The sequence below is a fragment of the Schistocerca cancellata genome, chromosome 3 (assembly GCF_023864275.1).
Source record: "Schistocerca cancellata isolate TAMUIC-IGC-003103 chromosome 3, iqSchCanc2.1, whole genome shotgun sequence".
Taxonomy (NCBI): Eukaryota; Metazoa; Arthropoda; class Insecta; order Orthoptera; family Acrididae; genus Schistocerca; species Schistocerca cancellata.
Genome location: NC_064628.1, coordinates 616737545 through 616760082, shown reverse-complemented (window position 1 = coordinate 616760082; position 22538 = coordinate 616737545). Strand labels below are relative to the sequence as shown.

Genomic DNA, 22538 nt, shown 5'->3' with positions numbered 1-22538 from the left:
AAGGGGGGAGAGTGTTAAGGATGTTTTTTTTCCGTTGAGGGTGGAAGTAGGAGGGGGCAGGGGGGATGAGTTGGTGACGCAATGTTAAGGCAAACGCTTTTTCACTATGGCATGTTATTCCCGCGATATTTTAACCACCATGTATCTCCTCCAAATGCAAACAGTTTTTGTTTCCACCGCCGTGCAAAGGATTGATATTACTAACTGAAACCCTCAGCTGCCGACAGATGTTGTTGATATACCTCGATGTGGACAGCTGAAAATGTGTGCCCCGACCGGGACAACACCTGTCGGCAGCTGAGGGTTTCAGTTAGTCATCATTTACTCCTGGGAAAATCTGCACGGTCATCAACAGTATTCTGTTCTTTCGAGAACAGTTACTGTCTTCACATATATAGTTAAAGGCTACCCAGCCGTTGACCTTCGTCTGTGCGAAAGCGCACAGGTTGCCCAAACTCTTACGGGAATCGCCAAAGCGTGCGCGAGTAATGAGTGAATGGGCAAATGTCTATAAGGTACATTACATATGTAGAATTCTGGACAGTTGGGAATGTGAGTCTCTCGGGAAGCGTGCAAGGGATAAGTCCCTGCAGTCGCGCTATTCATCTGTGTCCTCGGTGGCTCAGATGGATAGAGCGTCTGCCATGTAAGCAGGAGATCCCGGGTTCGAGTCCCGGTCGGGGCACACATTTTTCAGCTGTCCACATCGAGGTATATCCACAACACCTGTCGGCAGCTGAGGGTTTCAGTTAGTCATCATTTAATCCAGGGAAAAGCTGCACGGTCATCAATAGTATTCTGTTCTTTCGAGAACAGTTACTGTCTTCTTATGGATGATATTACGACTGAAATAACATAAGAGAAATTAGAATCCGCACATAAAGATTCTCGTGTTCGTTTTTCTCGAGCCTCTTACGTAATTAGAATGTTCGAGTAATTGTAGTGAGTCCGTGAACCCTTTGCAACTGTGAATTACAGAATAATCGTGTATCATTACTGTTATACCGGAGCCAAGGTTGCCCCTGTGGGCCGGCAACCCATATAACACACAGAGGACGAGGTTGTCTATGCCCAAAGGCGTACCCAAAAGCACCATGGTAAACACCGGCTATTTACACACAAGATAATGGAAACAGACATTCCGAGCACTACTTCCTGCCACGGCTTGCAGAAGTATCACTACGCGGGAATCTGATTGCCTGGAGACATCTATTTAGGGGCTAGAACCAGGCCCGAAGTTCAGTTCACGCCGGATGCCGACCTCGCATAATGCAACCGTCGAAGATTTCGTCTTCGTCTCGGAACTGGACTGTTACTAGTGTGTGTGTGTTACCACGAACCTTTGTGGAAAATAAGAAGTGAACTTTTGTTTGTCTCAATTAGGAGACTTTTTTTGTTATTGTTACCTTTCGTTTGAATGTTCAGTCATCAACCTTATGAACTTACATCAATAAAAATTGGGTTGTGAAAAATTGCGAATTGTCAGTCATAACAATTACAGTGCAGTACGGGAAGCCAGGATCCGTTTATCTTAAGGCTTTCCTCTTTCTTGTTGAAGCCATTCCAGTGTTTGTGTATTTCTAAGCTTCTCTAAACAAGCGGGTGTGATAGTGTTTCGCTACAGCCAAAACTTCCGTGTCGGAGAATTTTATTACATGGTCGGCCTCACTCAGCGCGTAATCTGCTATGGCCTTCTCCACCTGCCCCAATCTGCAATGTCGCTTATGTTCTTTGATCCTGGTGCTGATTGATCGTCCAGTCATCCCGACGTAAACTTTTCCGCATGTGCATGGTAAGCGGTATATTTCGTACATTGCAAGTGGGTCCCTTTTATTCTTTGCCGATCTAAGACATTCTTTTATCTTCTTTGTCGGTTTGAAAATTGTCTTTACGTCATGTTTGTGCAATATACGGCCGATTCTGTCCGTCACTCTGGGAATGTATGGCAGAAAGGCCGTACCCGACAGTTCTTTTCCTGATTTCTTACTTCGCCGAGTGTTAGGCTCTGTTACACTTCTAATGTAATTTGTGGAGTACACATTGCTCCTCAGAACACTTCAAGATGTTTCATTTCGCGTTTGAGCTGTTCGCAGAAACTGGAATGGCAATTTCTACGAACAGTTGGAAGGCGTTCCCATGGGCAGTCCTCTTAGTCCAGTGGTGGCCAACTTATTCATGGAACATTTCGAAGCACAGGCACTGGACTCGGCGACTTGTAAATCTAAGGTGTGGTACAGGTGCGTCGATGATACTTTCGTTGTGTGGAGCCATGGTGAAGAATAGCTCGGTGACTTTCTAAGACACTTGAACAGCCTCCACACCAACATAAAATTTACCATGGAAGTAGAAAAGGGCAAAAAAACTACCATTTCTACACGTGCTGGTCGAAAGGGACGGCGAAAACCTGGGACAAAGCGTGTACCGAAAACCGACACACACGGACCGATACCTGCACAAACTATCAAACCACCACCCGAGCCAGAAAAGAGGCATGATTCATAGCTCGTAACGCGAGCAGGAGGAATATGTGAGCCGCAGCACCTAAAACGCGAAATGCGACATCTGGAAAGTGTTCTGAGGAGCAATGTGTACTCCACAAATTATATTAGAAGTGTAACAGAGCCTAACACTCGGCGAAGTAAGAAATCAGGAAAAGAACTGTCGGGTACGGCCTTTCTGCCATACACTCCCAGAGTGACGGACAGAATCGGCCGTATATTGCACAAACATGACGTAAAGACAATTTTCAAACCGACAAAGAAGATAAAAGAATGTCTTAGATCGGCAAAGGATAAAAGGGACCCACTTGCAATGTCGGGAATATACCGCTTACCATGCACATGCGCAAAAGTTTACGTCGGGATGACTGGACGATCAGTCAACACCAGGATCAAATAACATAAGCGACATTGCAGGTTGGGGCAGGTGGAGAAATCGGACGTGGCAGAGCACGCGCTGAGTGAGACCGAGCATGTAATAATATTCTTCGACACGGAAGTTCTGGCTGTAGCCAGATAGATAAGCACTATCAGACCCGCTTGTTTAGAGAAGCTGTAGAAATACACAAACACGGGAACAGCTTCATCAATAAAGAGGAAAACCTTAAGGTAAACGGGTCCTGGCTTTCCGTACTGCAGCGAACGACCGTCGCAGGTAGCAAGAGGAGAACCGCAACGGAAATGACCGCGGAGAAGTCTTCTGACATTGGCGCGCCAGGTACATATAGTCTGCGGCCGCGAGCTCGGCTGAAATTCACCACAGGCAATGGAGGGTGAAGCTTTGACAATGCCAGCCACTCGTGCTGGCGAAACGCCAGTAAAATCATCAAACGAACGTCGGCCGAAGAACCCGAGACATAAGCAAATAGACAGTTTGTCAACAACTGGTCACGAAAGCCTTAGGCCGGCCGCGGTGGCCGTGCGGTTCTGGCGCTGCAGTCCGGCACCGCGAGGCTGCTACGGTCGCAGGTTCGAATCCTGCCTCGGGCATGGGTGTGTGTGATGTCCTTAGGTTAGTTAGGTTTAAGTAGTTCTAAGTTCTAGGGGACTTATGACCTAAGATGTTGAGTCCCATAGTGCTCAGAGCCATTTGAACGAAAGCCTTAACAATTTTGTACAACAATTACAATTTAAATGAAGTGCCTCAATAGAACGTAATTTCCGTCGTGCAGCACTTATTGTTTCACATACATTGAGTGCACTTTATAAATGCTCAAAATGTGAATGACATACCACGTATACATAATTATATGGCAATGTTGTTATCAAAACTGTTTACTTTTACAATCCGCTTAGTTATCTTGGCGGAATACATATTGTCTTAAGGCGAGATCTAACGCAGAGCATTTACAAGAAAGAATAGCTTCCTGCATCGTGCAACTCGTAGCTAGTTGAAATATTTTCTGGTAGCTACGTTTATCATGAGTGTATTCTTTAACTTACTTTTCCTTAAATATCTGAACGAAACGTCAAAAGTAGATGTGCCTGCTCATGTTGTAGCAAAATAGCTGTAGTTGCGTTAGTTTTTTTTTCTACAGACAGGAAAATCTGAGGGGAGGGGTAGGCTGGCCAGCTGCAGCCTGGTGCCGAGGCGAGAGCGGAACGAGTGAGCCGGCGGTAGGGGGCCAACTGACCCTCCCCCCCCCCTCCCCCCACACCGGCTAGGACGGACCAGCACGGCCACAGCGCATAGCTCTGTCTCTGCGGCTCCTTTTGACGGAAATGTATTCACTTTCTCTCCTGTCATCAATAGAAGAACAGCAAGCAGAAATACACATCAGGCCATATGTTGCAATGGCTCACTGGGAGAGATCAACTCGAGACAGAGTCGTCGCTCTTATTGAAGAAGGTGAATGTTCTATCAGAGAAGCTGGGAGAAAATATGGAGTGCTACGTACGGCTGCAATAGTATGGCGGAGAAACTATCTTGAAAGAGACATTACCAACAGAGCTCCTGGCTCAGGTAGGAAGAGAGCGAGCTCACAGCAGGAGCAAAGGGAGCTAGTGTCTAGGAGCAGAGAAAATCCCTTTCTGAATGAAGCAGTTGCGAGGGGAGACCAACTACCCTGGCTCCAGTGATACGATTCACTGAAGGCCGAGTGACGCTGGACAACACGCACCACAATCTGTTGTGAAACAAGAGCTCAGTGAAGACAATGTTTTCTACTGGCTGGCGTTTGCGGAGCTCCATCTTAGTGCGTCGTAGGAAAACGTCATTTTCACTGACGAGAAGGTGTCTTCCACCAGTAAAAAGAGTCCAAGAGTCGTTTACAGACCTCAAGGGACTCGTCATCGACGCGAATATGTAACCATGACAAATGGGCGGCTGTTTACTGCTATGGATAGATTTCTGCAAGAGGAGCAGGAATTCTTCACAGGACAGAGTGAACTCTCGACCGTGAGCAGCACGTTCACATACTGGAAAAATGTGCTGCTTTGAATGCTGTACGGAGAAGGGGATTTCAAACTGCAAGTGGACCATTCTCCCATCTACAAGTCTGCATTCGTTCAGGAACAGCTCTCCACGATTGGCGTCAACGTCATGGGCTGGCCACCACGGGCTGCTTACTCGTGTCCTATAGAAAACATGAGAGTTTAGGCCGCCAGAACATTAACCGAGAACTGGCCAAGAAACCAGCCAACTTCAGCTGGCGGCCGGCCGGAGTGGCCGATCGGTTAAAGGCGCTACAGTCTGGAACCGCACGACCGCTACGGTCGCAGGTTCGAATCCTGCATCGGGCATGGATGTGTGTGATGTTCTTAGGTTAGTTAGGTTTAAGTAGTTCTAAGTTCTAGGGGACTTATGACCACAGCAGTTGAGTCCCATAGTGCTCAGAGCCATTTGAACCATTTTTTTCCAGCTGGCGCTCTTTGGGACTGCTTTCTTGAAGCTTGGGAGGAAGTTGCTTCTTCAGGCTATTACGTCGGACTGCTTATGGATTCTGTCCCAAGACGGATGCCAGAAGTACAAAATAATGTGAGATCCTGGATCAAATGTTAGAGTCCTTAAAACGTTTTGTTATGTCGTCTTTTTTTACTTTCGAATATACAAATTTGTTAAATATTCTATTTTTTTATACCCTTTCTAGATACTTACAAAGTAATCAGTTTAGATGGGGGCTTTAAAAGTATTTTGTGTTGTTTCAAATACATCTCTTTCTTCCTCTCCATCCATTAATGCACCCTCCGTCCTCCAAAAATTACGGAAACGATTCGTCTTACATTTGTTCTTGTTAATTTCTCCTCCTTTGCGGATCACTGTGGGCTACAATGAATCAAAATTGAGTCACGGAATTTTCCCCAAAAAGCATATGTAGAAAGATGTGGACAACAACATCAGTGTTAAAATTCCGCTGCTAGACTTTTCCAACACATATTGCACTATTTACGCATTTACAGGTACTGCAGTAAAATATGGGTAAGTGAGAACTGGGTGCAAGAAAATTCTGTCGAATTAATCACCAGGTAACTCCATGTTCACTGTCTTAAACTGCTATATTCTGAGGAGACCTAGACGTATTACAAGCGCTTTTCGTTTTTCATGTCCGAACATGTGCGGGGGAAACTTTCCGGCAGTGAAGGTAATTTACCTTGATTCCAAAACCACCAACAAGCTACAAATCTTGTGTCAGGACGTCACACATATTTTTAAATGTTACTTTTGCAAGGTAGTCACTGGAAGCATTCTGATTGGCCTTGACGTGCACAATGGCGGTAGCGTACACGTTCCTCTTCGTATGAAATTTTGCAAGGAGATCATAGTTGGACTAAGGGACATTATTATCAAGCTTTATTTCGTTGCTGGTAACAAAGATTTCGAGTCAAAGATGGGCTTTGCAACGAGTAATACGAAACAAATACGGTATGTCCATGTCCACGTCAGAAGACTTTCTATGGGTTGACGACCATATGCTGAGTTTCAGAGAAAACACGAATGACGACATTGTAGCGGCTTGTGTTAGCATAGTGTAAGACATTAATGACACCGACGACAAAGGCGATCAAGCAAACGACTGTTTTGATGAGGAAGGGATACTATTTCCAAAGAAATAAAAACCTTAAAATGTACCAGAGACGGTCCATTTTTTGTATTTTCAACGGATACTCATCAGTCAGTTTCTACAACAGCTTGAAAAACACGCACAAAATACCAAAATAGAAAAATACAGCAATCCGATGCATTTCTTTAAGTATGTGGACCAAAGATCATAACACTTTTTCTAGCTAGTTAGTTTACAAGATACTACAGTTTTGTGAAGGCATTTAATTTACAAGATATTACAGTATTTTTTTTAATTTCATATACATTCCTCACACTGTTTGCCTTCTTTTATGAAACCGCTGTGATGTTCGGTGGATCAGCAGTAAAGTACGAGACCACAAATCCAAAAGTCTCGGGTTCGATCCCCTGACAGTACTAGGAACTTTATCTGTCACTTATACTTCTTTCACCGCTGGCAGTGTTTATTACGATTAAAAACGCTCAGTTGCACTGTGGTTTCAGACTGCCCCTTAACTGCCTAGATAAGTCAGTTCAAAAGGAGGAGGAAGTCAACGGCGTACCACCTCCAACAGGACCATGCCTAGTAATCCACTGTGGTGTTCAAAACAACCTACGGACTGATGACTGCTTTACTTTTCTACTTTATGAAACCTCCGTAATTTAGGGATGGACCTGCTAGACCCAAGTTAAGGTAAAGCTCTCGAACCTCGTTCGGAAACTTTCTGAATGAGATACCTCTGTGAGAGAAAAAAGCTTTCGCCAGGTTATGCTGTACTGCTAGGCTAGGCTAGTCGTTCTACTACGAAATATTGAGTCACGGCGCTGCTTGTAGTAGTCCTATTCTAGAGACGTCGTCATCTACACTCCTGGAAATTGAAATAAGAACACCGTGAATTCATTGGCCCAGGAAGGGGAAACTTTATTGACACATTCCTGGGGTCAGATACATCACATGATCACACTGACAGAACCACAGGCACATAGACACAGGCAACAGAGCATGCACAATGTCGGCACTAGTACAGTGTATATCCACCTTTCGCAGCAATGCAGGCTGCTATTCTCCCATGGAGACGATCGTAGAGATGCTGGATGTAGTCCTGTGGAACGGCTTGCCATGCCATTTCCACCTGGCGCCTCAGTTGGACCAGCGTTCGTGCTGGACGTGCAGACCGCGTGAGACGACGCTTCATCCAGTCCCAAACATGCTCAATGGGGGACTGATCCGGAGATCTTGCTGGCCAGAGTAGTTGACTTACACCTTCTAGAGCACGTTGGGTGGCACGGGATACATGCGGACGTGCATTGTCCTGTTGGAACAGCAAGTTCCCTTGCCGGTCTAGGAATGGTAGAACGATGGTTCGATGATGGTTTGGATGTACCGTGCACTATTCAGTGTCCTCTCGACGATCACCAGTGGTGTACGGCCAGTGTAGGAGATCGCTCCCCACGCCATGATGCCGGGTGTTGGCCCTGTGTGCCTCGGTCGTATGCAGTCCTGATTGTGGCGCTCACCTGCACGGCGCCAAACACGCATACGACCATCATTGGCACCAAGGCAGAAGCGACTCTCATCGCTGAAGACGACACGTCTCCATTCGTCCCTTCATTCACGCCTGTCGCGACACCACTGGAGGCGGGCTGCACGATGTTGGGGCGTGAGCGGAAGACGGCCTAACGGTGTGCGGGACCGTAGCCCAGCTTCATGGAGACGGTTGCGAATGGTCCTCGCCGATACCCCAGGAGCAACAGTGTCCCTAATTTGCTGGGAAGTGGCGGTGCGGTCCCCTACGGCACTGCGTAGGATCCTACGGTCTTGGCGTGCATCCGTGCGTCGCTGTGGTCCGGTCCCAGGTCGACGGGCACGTGCACCTTCCACTGGCGACAACATCGATGTACTGTGGAGACCTCACGCTCCACGTGTTGAGCAATTCGGCGGTACGTCCACCCGGCCTCCCGTATGCCCACTATACGCCCTCGCTCAAAGTCCGTCAACTGCACATACGGTTCACGTCCACGCTGTCGCGGCATGCTACCAGTGTTAAAGACTGCGATGGAGCTCCGTATGCCACGGCAAACTGGCTGACACTGACGGCGGCGGTGCACGAATGCTGCGCAGCATGCATTCGACGGATGCATTCGACGGCCAACACCGCGGTTCCTGGTGTGTCCGCTGTGCCGTGCGTGTGATCATTGCTTGTACAGCCCTCTCAGAGTGTCCGGAGCAAGTATGGTGGGTCTGACACACCGGTGTCAATGTGTTCTTTTTTCCATTTCCAGGAGTGTATATCAGTATAGAGGTTATAGGTAAGGTCGAAGGCACTAGTGGATTCTGGTGTTCCTACACCTCGTCCCTCAAGTTTGTCACCAATGTGGATCTTCGAGAAACGCTTCAGAGAGAACTTGCATAATATCTTTAGTAATTTTCCTGATCTTGCTGTTTTAATGAGGGAGGGGGGTGAGTCGGGCGGTGAATGGGGGAGGGGGTTAGAGGGGCGGTGGGAGGGGGAGGGGATGAAGTGACTTCAGCTTGCCAGATCTAGATTGGGAGATTTAAACTATCAAAACTGGTGCCAGAAACAGGGATTAGTGTGAGAACCAACTCGTGAAGATAACGGCTTAGACCTCCTACAAACAAACAGACTTGAAGTAACTGAATCAGGTAACGTACTGGAGGGTATCAGTGATCATAAGGCTGTGATAATAACTGTGACTACGAGATTTACAAGAAATGTCAAGAAAGGTAGGAAGATATTTTCGCTTAGCAAGAATGAAAGGACACAAATTGCAGAGTATCTGAGTAGTTAGCATCAAATATTCAGTGATGAGAAAGACGAAATGGAGCACAAATGGAAAAAAAAATTGAAAAGAATCGGTCAACGTACCTTATAAAAGTACTTATGGGATGGAAAAGATCCATCGTGGTTTAATAGCGCTGTTAGAAAACTGCTACGTAATCAAAGAGGGCTTCATATTAGATTCAAGAGAAGTTAAAATCATGCTAACAATCAAAAGCTGAACGAATAGAAAAGAAGCGTAAGGAGAGCGCAGAGGAGCGTTCAGTGACTTTGAAAGTAAAATTTCGTCAATCGATCTGAGTAAAAATCCTAAGAGGATTTAGTATTATGTGAAATCTGTAAGTGGTTCAAAGTCATCTTTTCATTCACTCAGTGATCATACTGGCATCGAAACGGAATGTGATAGGGAGATGGCCAAAGTACTGAATTCAGTCTTCCGAAATTGTTTCACCATGGAAGATCGTAACACGGGCCCTCCTTTTAGTCATTGTACGAACGTCGAAATGGCAAGTATTTAGATAACAGACCGCGAAATAACAAGCAACTACAATCGCTTAGTAGTGGAAAGCCATCAGTAGTACATGAGATACCTGTATGATTCGACAAAGATTGTGCGAAAGAACTTGCTCCCCTTCTAGTAGTAATTTATCGTAGATCGCTGAAGCAAAGAAAGGTACCTACCGACTGTAAAAAAGTCATTTCTGTTTTCAGAAAGGGTCGTAGGATCGATGCACATAATTATAGAGCTATATCGTTGACGTCGATCTGTTTGAGAATTATGGAACATGTTTTATGCTCAGGAATTATGACGTTTTTGGAGAACGAAAATGTCTTCTATAAAAATCAACACTGATTCTGTAAACAGAGATCTTGCGAAACTCAGCTCGCTCTGTTCCTCAAAGAGATCCGCAACGCTGTAGACAGCGGTGATTAGGTTGATGCCGTGTTCCTTGACTTGAGGAAGGCAGTTGATACCCTCCCGCACTGCGATTTAGTAAAAAAAATTAAATAAATAAAATAATTAAAAAATAAAAAAGGAACTTCTTTGCAAGTAGAACTCAACACTTCATTCTTAACGCAACAAAATCGATAGATACAAACGTAATCTGATGCGGTTGGCTTTAAGAAAGTAACAATGTCAGAATGCGTTACCGACAATAGTTCTTCCATGCGCCATTCGCGATCAGTTAGCTGTACCAGAAGTACCCTCAGCCATACATCATTAGGTGGCTTGCGGAGTACGATGTAGATCAGTTATACTCTTGTTATATCCATCTAGTGAGCTCTGCTGGTCTATTTAGTGAGTGAGTTACTGTAACTCTGACAACTTATCAAGGGCTATCCTGAGGATCTGCCAATTAACATCACTCCTCCTCCACAAATAATTTTCCTTTCACTTGCACAAGGCAGGTTTCGCTGGATGATTGAATGAATGTCTTCACCATTGCGACCAAATCTACTAAACGCACTATGCCACTCGAAACAAGAACATATATAGTTCTCTTCAGCATCTGCATGAGATTCTAGGAGGAGCATATGTTTGTGTGAAAAGCTTATGCGAGAACAAACAAACAATCTAAAGAAAATAATTGTGGATATTTAAGTAGGTTAAGAAATTAGTTTCTCTGTTGGAGAAGAGTTCAGAGAGATACAGAGAAGAATGAATTAAGATACAGCGAGAGGATCACAGTGAATAACTTCAGTGGTTATTATTTTTAAACGAACCTTGTAAGATTTAATTAAGTGATACAAAAGACTAAATAGCTCTCCGCTCTTGATTTGCTTCCTTTGAAGTATAATCTGCGAGTTTTGAGAAGGAAAAGGTGGGAGGGAGGGAGGAAAGGAGGGAGAGAGGGAGAGAGAGCGAGAGAGAGAGAGAGAGAGAGAGAGAGAGAGAGAGAGAGAGAGAGAGTGAGAGAGATATTATTACTGGATAATATTTTTAAGAGTCGGTTAAAAATTTTGTTTTCTATCTTGCGGGATCTCCGGTGCAGCTGGCAAGAAACAGAGAATTTTTTAAGTATGTTGGTCTACACAGCTGGTCGAAAGGACAGATTTTTAGTGTACTCTGTCACTTTTGGATAGTTTTAATTTTTTCTGTACTGATTGGAGCTTCATGTTACGAAGGTCGTTTAGCTGGACTGAATTCATTAGACTATGAGTTTTACTCTAGAAAAAGAGTCACAAAAGTCAGATGGTGCCAAATTTCACAGATATCCACAAAAAGACGTTATAAGTTTCTAATAGTTGAGGGAAACGATTCAGGAAATGTGTACGATTGATTTTTCTGAAGGGAGATGAAGCTTGGAATTAGACGCAGACTCATGTTAAAAACAACAGAAAGAGAAAGTAAAGAATCTTTAGTAGAAAAGGATATAAGGTAAAAATATGGATTGAATAGAAACAAAGTCAGTTAAGGATACAATTGAACTAGCGAAGACAGTAAAAGGAAGGGAAACACATGTGTTCCTAATTACAGCATCTTCCTGAACTGCAAACGTTGATTTTTCTGTGCAATGCGAATGTCCATTGTTACAGGAAGATCGAATCAATTCAGCAACTGTCTGCTTGAGATGTTAAAGTATCAATACAGACAAATGGTCAAATACAGGTTGGACAAATTTGGAGCTCTCTTCCGAATTCAGAAACGACAATTCTTTGATTCATTTGTATTTTGAGTAGGTATTAAGAGCAGTCAAATGTAAACCAGAAAAATGAAAAAAACTATTTAAACTGTCTCTTACGTCAAACATAATCATTATAACTGTCAGTACATTTATCTCATTTTGAGCCAATAAAGATATATTGATGTAATTACGGAATAAATTCTCCCCTTTCTATAAATACGATAGGTAATACCCAGTGTAAATTTGACAATGCCTTCACTGAAAAAATGTTTTCAGTTACCAACAGACTGTGAATGTATCTAGGCACATGGAAATCACATGGAGAGGACTGCATGGAGGTATGTAAAGTCTTCGCAGCGAATTTTCTCAGTGTAGTCGAAATAACCATGTGGACGGGCATTATCCTGTAACAGAATGATGCTGTCATTCACCATTCCTTGGCCTTTGGACTTGACGGCGCCCATTAATTTTCACAATTTGTCCTCGAGTGCCATCTGCAGACATTTTTCGATGAAGGCATCGGCCCACTTGTCCCACAATGGGTTAAATTTGTTAGCAGTTGTGGCGATTATTTCTGAAGTAATAAACTGTTTACTTACTTTTTCAGTCTGTCTTCTTTTCATTTCACTGCCCTTTTTATATCGAAGAACTATAACACCAGTTTTCCCTATGATGACGACATCCATGATACTCCCAAGACAGTCTCAGCAGCGGGCGGAAACCAGTATGCTGTCATCAAGATTGCCCAGGAATTGAAGAGAATAGTGACCAAGAAGATAAAATACAGTCAGCTCATCAATAACATTCAGCATACTTCTCATCTTCATTAGCAACGAAATAGTTCCTAGTAAGTGGCGCCGGGAGGACACCACATAGACCAACGATGGCTAGAAGAATGTATAGTTCGACCATATACGACGATATATTTTTCAAGTTGTTTCGAATAACAAGAGAGATTTATGGAAGTGCGAAGCCCAAAGAGCATAACGCATCGACTGACTGCTTCCTGTCGTCGGACATGATAGTTACATAACTGGTCGGCTCATCCCTACATTCACTCAATCATATATCGTTACAACACAAACTTTCTTTACACCTATGCACGTCGTAATTTCAATGAGTGACAACTTCGTCACAATACGTGCCATGTTTAGTTTCAATGTATACTTGGGAATCTATCGTGTTATCATTGTAGGTCCAGTTAATAAGTTAACTGTCGATATAACTAGCATGGCTGAGGTGGAAACAAATCCGCTTTGACTCTGCACTTTTGTGTCCAGATTGCAGTGATTTAAATAAACTTACCTACTACAACGTGCTGGAAGCCCTTAAACCTTTCTAAAAAAAAAAAAAATTATTAACATCCTGCATCTTTATTCTTGATGTCTACATTTTTGTTTTCTAACGTATTCGCTCTGACGAAGAACGCATTTCTGGCAATGAGTGACCAGTTTGTTGATACTGTAGCCATAGAATGATTTTGTTGACGAGCCACAACCTCACTTCTGCTTGCACCGCCTCATCGCTATCAGAGTGACGCCCTCGTAGGTGTTCTTAAAGTTTTGGAAACAGGTGAAAATCGGATGGTGCTAAGTGGGACTATGGAAGTAGAAAACTTGAAGTCGATATCCGCCATCTTAACTAGCCCAAAACATTAGGTTCACCGCATTCGGACCCCCATAGTTCACCGCGGTGACACTTCCCAGAGACGTTACTCTGACTTTGCCGTATTACTAGAGCAAATACACATTCAAGAACAGAAAAACGTTCGAAATTGCCTTCCTGTCACTATGTTATTCACGTAAGATTCATAATTTTTAGTATTTAAAACAGTTATTGTGCGCACACGACAGAAATAGTGAACAAGAAGCACTCGTAGACAGTAGTCTGCTAATGCTCTGGGCTGCGTAAAATGGCGCCCACTCTAGCTTCAAAACAACGTACAGCGTAAGTCTGTAGTACCACGCCCCATTCTTTTTTTTTTTCTACCTCCATGATCAGGACTTTATAGAGGATGATCGCTGACAGTGAGCACAAGGCGTCGCATCGGATTATGACAGATGTTGTAGCGCTCGTGTCATGCTGAACGAGACGGTGTGTCCACAGAGACACATTTTCTGCAGTCAGAAATTCGATTACAGCGAGGTGTTTCTCACTCACCGTCGTAGCTACATTACACACAACCATGTTACACGCTACATTTCGGAGCCTTCTAGCAGCAGAGGGTTACAACTTGGATCAGCGAAGTGAGAAAGTCGACCACGTAATATGCAAGACATGTAATATCTCAGTCGATACTGAGAACGGTATAAAAAATTCGGAGGCATTATTTTTCGGCACGTCGTCATAGAATTTCAGCTAATGGAAGGAAGAAATATTGGGTTTAATATCCCATTAACATCGAGGTCATTAGAGATGAAGCACAAGCTCGGATTGTGTCAAGAAAGCGAATGGAAATCGTTCCTCCGAAAGGAACCATCCCGGCATTTGCCTGGAGCGAATGAGGGAAATCCGGAAAACCTAAATCTGGATGCTGGACGAGGGTTGGAAGCATCGTCCCCTCGAATGCGAGTCCGGTGTGCTAACCATAGTGCCACCTCGCTCGGTTTGAGCCAATGGTAGCATCTGCAGAACAATACTGATGTAATTTCGGAATAAATTCTCCCCTTTCTATAAATACGATAGGTAATACCCAGTGTAAATTTGACAAATATGTAATTTTACCACGAAAAAGCCACAAACATTCTCTCACCGCGTCGAAACAATCAAGTATGTAACATCATAGATTAATGCAACCCAGCTCAAATGTTATTTTGTCCGTATTCCTTGGAATACGGGCACTCGCAACCGTCAGTACTAGTTTTTGGAGCGAATCGAGCAGCCATTCAGTTACACTTGGACAAAAATGCTGAAATATAATCACGCATTCACACAATACGTCATGTCAATGAGATCGAATCAGTGCACTCATTTTAACATTTTCGCTTAACAAAGCTAATCAAATACAGCACAGCAAATAAATGAAGTAACCTCGACTTTGAAGCAACTAAGACTTTGTACTACAGTGTCATGTATTTCGTAATCTAACACAGTCCGAGATACTGCAGAGTTCGCTGGCAGCTACAGAGCTTGTCTTATCGATTTCCATTAAAATTGAGGACTGCTGCTTCATTGTTAGTATGAATGCGCTCAAAATTAAGGCCATTATGGCAGTCATTCAAACAAAAGATAACAGTCAGCACAGGAAGTTGGTATTTGACAGGCATCGTGATCATGCGAGACACATCAACAATTTTTGGACAGTGTAATTTCAGAAACGACCTAAATTTGCAAAGTATTTAATATTTTAAACAGCCGCGTGATCTCGTCCATCAGTCTCACATTGACACAGGGTTGATCGCGCTTATTAGATTATTATTTCCCAGAAAATGGTCTCCGAAACGGTGCTAGTGAGCATTCTACACTTCCACTTGTAATGGAACTATGTGCGCCTCACATGTCAAACAGCGAACTCAGCAGTGATACACAGAAGTAGTAGTTTTATTCATCAATAAATCTCTGTCACAAGAATATTTTACATACCTTGGTATTACAATTTAAGAACAACAAAAATGAAGTAATTCACCTATAAAGAAAGATTTACACGTCTAGTATGACAAGGATGGAGCAGATAGTCGGCCGTGGCCTTACAGTAGGAAACATACCCGCATTTTCCTGAACTAATTTAGGGAAACCGCGCGAAACTTAAACCAAGATGGCTGCATGAATACTGAAGCCTTCACCCTCCCGAATACAGGACCACTCTGTTTAAAACAGTGTTAGCTAATTCTGTTTACCCCCAGTGTACAATACTGTTTTACAACTTAGTTAGGTAATAATGAAAAAGGCTAGTGCTACACTATTCATTCATTCTTCAATTCCAGTTACCGTACAGATTGTGCAGATATTATTTTATAACATTACACACACTAGCATCTGATGTCAGGACCACTTTGTGACAGCTAGCCCGAGAAACGGAGTCAGCATCCCTCTGTAACAAGCGAGATATTGAACTCAGTGTTCATACTATACATTACATAACTTCCGTAGTAAGTTTTTCTAGAAAAGGAAAAAAAGAAGGAAAACACAGTGTGAAAGTGTTATGTGGAATGACAGGTGTTTTATAATCGTTATTATTATTTATTTCTGTTACTTTTTTCTCAAACCCCTACTCTGTATAATCTAGGCAGCCCTTCAGTGTATAGAATGTATTGCCTAACGGGTATTTAACTGCCGCTTAAAAGCAAACCTCTATCAGTAAATAATAATAATAGTGAGAATAATAGTAATAACGATAAGAACAGTAATAATTTCGTGTGCGTCTATTTCCTTATGCAAATCTTTCTGTTTGACTCCACTTCGGCGACTTGTTTGTCCCTAATCTACTCCAGTTGTACAACCAGGGAAAGAGGACGTACAGTTCAACATGGAATCCCTGCCACGTGTCGTTCCTGGCGACTTCTCGCATAGTTTAGGGATGAATGCTAGATTAGAGGCAGAGCGAAAATTTTTGTGGCCCAACTGGGATTCGGTCTCGCGATTTCTCGGTTTTCGGGCACGTGCTTTACCGCTTTTTTAATACTTTGTTAGCAGTTGTTGTCATTTGATCTGGGCAGACGTCATATGATACCTCTATCAGTTGACCATTGAAGTCTTCACTTAGTTTTTTTTCCCTTTTTTTATTACAGCGGGAGTCAGTCCTGTGATCGAACACGCTGAGCTACCGTGCCGGCGCCGCTATATCACCCAGCCTTGCTATCAATGAATGCTTCTGCCCAAGTACTCATTACCGGGTTCTGCACTCGCGGATGGTTGAAGTGTGCGGTATCCAAAAGAGATGGACGTTTTAGAACACTTGCAAATACAAATACAAATATGGAATCTGCCAATAGAAGTCGTCTCGATTGACCCACAACGTCATTCAAGTAGCAGATAGAAACCAATTACCTAAAGCCAGTAGGTGTAAATTACGTGCCACAATTGGAATTATAATTTCTCTCATAACATAATTTTCATAGTTTTCACCAACTCTCTGTTACCACAACTTGCACTACAAAAATAATATGGAAGCAAAACGAAGGCAACAGTATGTTCCGTCATTGTTCACTACATGGCACATTATCATTACAACACGGGCCAAAGCCGACATGCGATGTCGGTATGCTCATATCCCTGTACCACGATTAGTAATTAGCGGAATCGAGAACTTCAGAGATTTTAGAATTTCCAGATTTAGTGCACTCTTGATTTAAACTATGAAAAACTCATCAGTTACTTATTTTATTCTTGCACAGCAGAACACGATTCAAGTATTTATTCTCATTTTCAAATGCTCTTGTTTACATAAATACTTTTTGTGTGTTTGCATGTGTGATTCTTTGTTTCTATTGCACTCTCATACTGCCGAGGAAGACTTACGTTGCTAACGCTCTTTCTTTGAACAATCCTTATTCCTCAGCAACGCAGTAGCCATCTTGAATGCCGTTATTTTCCCGTAATTTGTTTACAGCGGTTTATCAATACAACTACACCTAAACGTTGAGATTATACTGCAACCGGAAAATCGGACAAACGGCACTAGGAATGTTTTTACACGTTAATGTTACAGATGGTGTTTTTGTGACAACAGTGAGACCAGTAACATCATAAATTCGTTTAATAATGTACACAAGAAAAATTTCGCAACTTAAAAAGTTAATTTTCTAGAACTGGTCATGGAAAATCAAAACAATAGGCACAATTTCAAAATACAAAGAAAAAAACAACTTACAGCAACACAATTCCTGCCACACCATGTGACCAAATCTTACAAAAGAAAGCTGCATACAAAACAGTGGTACAGAAACTAAATAACATTGAACAAAGGGTACAGGCAGAAATAATTAGATATAATTTAGCAACTTGCTGTGGCTAATGACTTCCCCAGCACAATTACAGATAAAATGCAGAAACAAACATTCAAAAAGAAATAAACTCTTGTCCCTTTATAAAGAATCAATAATACGATCAAACGCATGGCCAACATACGCGTTTTGCTAGGCACGAAAAAAAAGTAACTGGTGCAGTTTTTCATTGTTTAAGTCACGAACGATACAACTACAGGTTTTCCAAGAATATCGATTATGATAAACGAAATTAAGTTTGTGTAATATATAAGGCAAACCTGCTTAGGTCACTTAAAGCGAAAGTAGCTTCTTCAACAAAACAAACTGCAACAGAAATTATTCTACACCTTAATCGATAAAAAAGAAATTCTTAGACTCAAGAATACTAGGACAAACTGACAACTTCAAACTATTAGACACACAACCAATTTAGAAAATCAGCAGTAGCAACATACATAAAAAACAATTGATACCCATTCAAAAACATAGAAGAATAACGTAAGATGCTCCACCCCTTGCAGAAATGAGATGCAATGGAGCGAATGGAGAAGCTGAACATTTTTGTACACTACAAAATGCAAGGAAATAAATTCTCCACGAGAAACTAAATAGTCGATCAGTTAACTTTTTCCAAATGCTTCTTCTGCATTTGATAATTGTAGTAATTTCCATAAATATGTACACTACCCCATTGACTCTACCCAACATCTTAAAAAATGGAAACATAATCGATTACTCAGTAGTCAATAATGGGGAAGTACACTTTACAGTTGACAACTTCAAGCATCACATGAATTCACTGTATTCAAGCTCTCATAGTGTCATAATATCTCTGTAATATGTTTTGAGTACAAAAGCAAACAGTGTGACTGAGACATACAGAGTAACGGAGGAGGCACAGTACTCGTAAATAGAAAAACATGTAAAAAACATTTCAAGATTCATTTAGCCTATTACAGTTTAACCTCAAAAAAGACGACAGGGCAAGATATGCAGAAATTCACACATGAAATCATCACAAAAAAATTATAAAACATTATCGGACTTCTTGCCGTGTAAGTTCAGGGTTAAACCTCGAGCTTTCGACGATTACCTTCACCATCTTCGTTAGGAGCAACTGACTGCAGTTTTTAATTATTTAAATCATGACTGATGCAATTGCAGGCTTTCGAGAAACATCGATTACGATGAACGAAATTGTTTGTGTGCTCTGTTCTAGTAAAGCAAACAGAATCGAACATGTGTCAGAGAACTGGTCACTTGTATTAGAGGCATTTTAAGCGCAGTAAAACGCTTCAGATGTACGCAGTGTATATAGTACGTAGCTCAGTTGTTAATCACATCCAGTGAAGCATTGCAAAACTCTCTTTGGAATTGCGCTTGAATTATCTCACTCGTTTTTTTCTTTTTTCAAGAATTTCGAAAAATTTGTGAGATTCCTACTGCTGTTTCTGAAAAAGATAGTTGTGCAATATTACGGGATAGTGGTTTCCTTCATGAAATATAGGACCACTTTTTTGAGACACAAAACACATTCAGGTGTAATAAATCGCAAATGGGAAGACAAACCAGTGGAACACAATTACATTCAAACCAACTCTCTTTGAAAATCGTTACCTCGTAATATTATTACCAATGTACTAAGTACTGCTATTGCTCTCTCGGGCCACTTGCAATCAATAATTCATATCGAGTTATCTGCTAATTTATGCAACATTTCTTGCTTACAGTTAACCTATAGGATTTTTATCATTCATTATGTCCAGAACGAGGAAAAATTGGGACTAATTGTACCTTCTAGAATGGAGAAACGTACGTGAAACAATTTCGGCCGTCCTAAATGAGAGACATGGCAGCTTCTCTGTGCAGCTCGTCCGCACCACGTATGCGGCGTCCGTTCTGTTCGCCGAATAAAGCAGCCATAAAAGAGGAGCTAGGGGAGGAGGGACGTGTCCATTAATGTTTACGCTCTCTGGGAACACAGTAATTTTGCGTTATCTGCGCCCGCGGCGCATGTGTTGCTGTTGCCGCCCGTAAAATACGAGCGCGGCCGTTACAACGATAGGCCACCGGCCGGGTGCCCGGCTGTGACGAGGCCGTGCGTCTACCCTTATGTAGCCAGTCGGAGGGAGCGCGGCAGGACGACGCTCTCATGTTTCGTGCGGCCAGGAGAGCGTTCAGTTTTTCCACAAAGAGACAGCGAGTACGGCACCGCCAGCGCAAGAGAATATCATATTTAGTGCCTGTAACGGACGGTACAGCCGATATCTAATTCCTCGCAGGCGCCTGCTGTGAAAAGTGAGTATCATTGCATTTTATATACTCTGACGGAAAAAAGAAGGTACCATACCAAAAAACATTTAATGCAGAGTAATGAAATTTCGGCAACACATTTGTCTAGGTAACACATGTAAGTGATTAATATTACAGGTTAATGTAAGCGCGAGAGATGTTGCAAATGTGAAATGCTGGTACATTAATAACCGGTGTAACCGCTAGAATGTTCAATACAAGCATGAAAATGTGCATGCACTGTGCAGTACAGTGTCGGATTTCAGTTTATGGGATAGAATTCTATGTCTATTGCACTTGGTCGCTCGATACAGGGATGGTTAGTACTAGTGGTGGATGACGCTGGAGCTGTCTTCCAACGATATACCACATATATAAGAATATACAGCCTACAGTTGCAGTTTAACTTTATCGTTTACCTAAGTTTCAACGTTAGTAATAACGTCTTCTTCAGAACCTGTTTTTTCTTTTTTTCTTTATATGAAATATTTTAAGCACCTTGTACAAAGGTGGGCTGTCAGCAGCATAGTACGCTGCTCTTCAGCCGCGATTGGTACAATATATGACATAAAGGAGATACAGATAATACAATAAAAATGGCGGGCAAAAACTGTAGACACAGAAAACAATACACACGAAGCCGTTCACGCTGGACAAGAAAAAACACTAAAACCTGTTGACACGGCGCACAAAACACGGACGACTGCGACGGCACAGGTGAACGGTGGTGACGTGACGGCGAAAGAACACTAAACACAGACACGAAGGCACACACACGAGACACTGATGGCGATGATCTCCATCGCGCGAATGTCCACTGAGCGTGTACGAGTCCGGGAACCTGCCAAGAGAGGAGGAGGTGGGGTGGGAGAGGGAGAGGGAGAGGGGAGAACAGAGATGCCAAGGGCAGGGGAGATAGGGGGGGAGGAAGAAGGGAGGAAGGTTGAGGGGAAGCCCAGGGGAAGAGGGGTGGAGGAAGGGGGGATGGGGGCAAAAGGAGAGAGAAGGGAGGGAGGGTGCCCAAAGGAAAAAACACAGGAAGTGGGAGGGGAGGATTAAAGTATATAGGAGGGGTAGATGGAGGGGAGGAGGGCATTATCAGGGAGGGGGAGCTGGTAGAAGTCACCTTGGGAGAGGGTAAGGAGGGTGGAGAGATGGAGACCGGGTGGGACGTGGGAATACAGGCGCGGCAGCGGGCGGGGGTGGGAGAGGATGGGTGAGACAAGCAGGTGAGGAGGATCGAGTTTACGGGAGGTGTAGAGGATCCGTATCCGTTCGAGGAAAAGGAGGAGGTGGGGGAACGGAATTAGGTCGTACAGGATCCATGTGTGGGAGGGGAGACGGATGCGATATGCAAGGCGGAGAGCATGGCGTTCAAGGATCTGAAGGGATTTGTAAAAGGTAGGGGGGGCGGAGATCCAGGCCAGATGGGCGTAACAGAGGATAGGGCGGATGAGGGATTTATAGGTGTGGAGGGTTCCAGACCCCACGTTCGGCCGGAAAGGAGCTTGAGGAGATGGAGTTGGGAGTGTGCCTTGGCTTGGATTGTCCGGAGATAGGGGGTCCAGGAGAGGCGACGGTCGAGGGTGACGCCAAGGTACTTAAGGGTGAGGGTGAGGGCGATAGGACGGCCATAGATGGTTAGATAGAAATCGAGGAGGCGGAAGGAAGGGGTGCTTTTGCCTACAATGATCGCCTGCGTTTTGGAGGGAATGACCTTTAGCAACCACTGGTTGCACCAAGCGCCGCCCTCTGTGAGGCAGACCGCGAAGTCCTCGCGGTCCGCAGTCTCTAGTCACACGACGAGGCCCATACAATGGGCTTAAAGTGAATTTGCTACAGCTTGTTTGATAGAAGTGACAAAACCTTATGGTTATGAATCAAGTTTTATAAAGTTGACTTAGGACATGGCCTGTTTTACGCAAACATTTAAATAATATTTTATGTAAGTACTACACGTTGCATCCTGTAGGATGACCATATGTAATATAATTTACTAGCGCATTATAATATGAACTTGTTGCAGGTTCTGAAGAAGACGTTATTACTAACGTTGAAACCTAGGTAAACGATAAAGTTAACCTGCAATTGTAGGCTGTATATTCTTATATAAACACTATCAGTTGCTGTCGCTGCATAAAAATGTTAAAAATTATGAAATTCGTGCCAGCTGAGGCCCAGAAAGCAGCTAATAAATATGTAGATGTTATGCATAAGATCTGCAAAACAGGTATGGCCATCACTTTTATTAAACAGTGTAAATTTTAAAGAACAATGTTAAGTTGAAAGAACGGCGGAACTTTACACGAAAGAAGATAACCTCAACGCTGAAGCATATGACCTCCAATTATTTTTGTCGAAAACCTTTAGAGATAACTACAGTTTTCAGATCGATG

The 22538-nt window shown here is 43.1% G+C and overlaps 1 non-coding gene across 1 annotated transcript; it reads left to right on the top strand.

Moving 5' to 3' along the window:
• Nucleotides 1-611: 611 nt before the first annotated feature.
• Trnat-ugu (transfer RNA threonine (anticodon UGU)) lies at nt 612-685 on the top strand. Its single transcript has one exon. It is a non-coding gene; the product is annotated as a tRNA-Thr (tRNA).
• Nucleotides 686-22538: the final 21853 nt, after the last annotated feature.